This window comes from Crocuta crocuta, unplaced genomic scaffold (genome assembly GCF_008692635.1).
Source record: "Crocuta crocuta isolate KB4526 unplaced genomic scaffold, BGI_CrCroc_1.0 scaffold179, whole genome shotgun sequence".
In the NCBI taxonomy this organism is placed as follows: Eukaryota; Metazoa; Chordata; class Mammalia; order Carnivora; family Hyaenidae; genus Crocuta; species Crocuta crocuta.
This window is the reverse complement of record NW_027551568.1, coordinates 3,525,485-3,527,436: the sequence shown is the minus strand read 5'-3', so window position 1 is coordinate 3,527,436 and position 1,952 is coordinate 3,525,485. Positions and strand designations below refer to the sequence as shown.

At 55.2% G+C, this 1,952-nt stretch overlaps 1 protein-coding gene across 1 annotated transcript in view; it reads left to right on the top strand.

The window, feature by feature from the left end:
• Positions 1 to 1,952, top strand: part of SORCS2 (sortilin related VPS10 domain containing receptor 2) — a 404,846-nt gene that overhangs the window by 343,908 nt on the left and 58,986 nt on the right. The gene's annotated exons all lie outside the window — the stretch shown is intronic.

The window sequence follows — 1,952 nt, the reverse complement described above, 5'->3', positions numbered from 1 at the left end:
CGCTCAGTGGGGAGGGTGGGTGAGTGAGTGTGACTCACAGACCACGTAGGAGAGTGAGTCAGTGCAGGAGTGAGCTGGTGAGTGGGTGAATGAGTGATGGAGTGAGTGAGGGACAGCAGGAATGAGTAAGTGTGTGAGGGATGAATGAGGGAGGAAATGAATGAGTGAATGAGGGAGGTAATGAATGAATGAGGGAGGGAGGGAGTGAAGGAGTAAATGAGTGAATGAAATAATAAGGGAATGAATGAATATGTACGTGAGTGAATGAATGAGACAGAATGAATGAATAAGGGAGGGAATGAATGAGTGAGGGAAGATATGAATCAGTGAGTGAATGAGGGAGTGAGGGGGTGAGAGGATGAATCAATGAGGGAGGGAATGAACAAATAAGTGTGTGAGGGAATGAATGAATGAGGGAGGATATGAATCAGTGAGTGATCAATGAGAGTAACTGAGGGGAATGAATGAATGAGGGAGGGAATGAATGAAGGAAGGAAGGAGGGAGAGAGTGAAGGAGTAAATGAGTGAATGAAAGAGGGAGGGAATGAATGAATGAATATGTGTGTGTGAATTAATGAATGAGGGAGGGAATGAATGAATGAATAAGTATATGAGGGAATGAATGAATGAGGAAGGCTATGAATCAGTGAGTGATCACTGAGTGAAAGAGTAAGTGAGGGGAATGAATGAATGAGGGAGGGAATGAATGAATATGTGTGTGGGGGAATGAATGAATGAGGGAGGGAGGGAGAGCCTGAAGAGCTGGTGTCATCACCACCCTGTGCAGGTGAAGGGTTGTCGGACTGAGGCCCCGAGGACCCGTCGGTGCCCCTGCTAACGGGAACTTTATGTCGCTTTATTCAGAAGAGAGAGAGAAATGTTGGGCAGGAGACCTTGGTCCTCCAAGCTCTCAAGGGGTCTGTTCACAGAAGCCTAAAGCAAACTTCACCTTGAAATAGTCTTTTCTTTTTTTTTTTTTAATTTTTTAATGTTTTATTTATTTCTGAGAGAGAGAGACAGCGTGAGCAGGGGAGGGTCAGAGAGAGAGGGAGACACAGAATCCGAAGCAGCTCCAGGCTCTGAGCTGTCAGCACAGAGCCCGACGCGGGGCTCAAACCCACGAACCGTGAGATCATGACCTGAGCTGAAGTCAGATGCTTAACCGACAGCCCCCCAGGCGCCCCTGAAATAGTCTTTTCTTAGGGGCAGAGTGACAGACGCTGGAGCCCCTGGTTTGTGGCATCAGTGGGCTGCAGGGGACGCCTGTGGCTGGTGTCACACAGTGCCTCTGTGGGACGCGTGGCCTTCAGACCCACTAGGGACCCCCCCTCCCTGTGCCCCTGGGGACCCCTGGTCCCTGGAGCTGGGAGGCAGGCTGGGAACCGGAAGGGACCAGCTTGGGGGGGGTGCGCTCGCCAGCACTGGGGGAGGGGCTGCCGAGACCCAGTGCTCCTTCCACGGAGGACCGCTCGGTGGCCCGGAGGGGCCCACGGGGAAGGCGGCCCGCTGGCCGAGTGGCCGTGGGAGTGACTCCCTGTCCTGACTCTCCCTTGGCTCCCTGGGAAAGGTCAGTGCCCAGGAGAGGGGTCGTGCTGGTGGGTGGAGCTGTAACAGTCGTAGCGCCCGGAGGTCTGTGTTCTAACCGACACGGTGAGCTCGCCCGCCGCCCCGGCGTCCTGGCTCCGGAGAACGCTGCGGTGGATGGAAGGTTTTAACGCGAGTCAAGGTCAAGAAAATGGCAGGTAGAGGATGGGCCAGTCGGCACGTGAAACGTGGAATCTGGGGCTCCCTGGACCGCGTCACCTCCAAGGGTCCTTTCAGTTGAGAAGCGTGCACTTCACGCCCTGGTGCCAGGTGCTGTGCCCTGTGCTGGGGGGCGCCGGGGGCGCCCTGGGGCCATTGGCCCGTCCCTGCCTCCCCCGGGGACACGCCCATGGAGCTGCGGCCCTGGG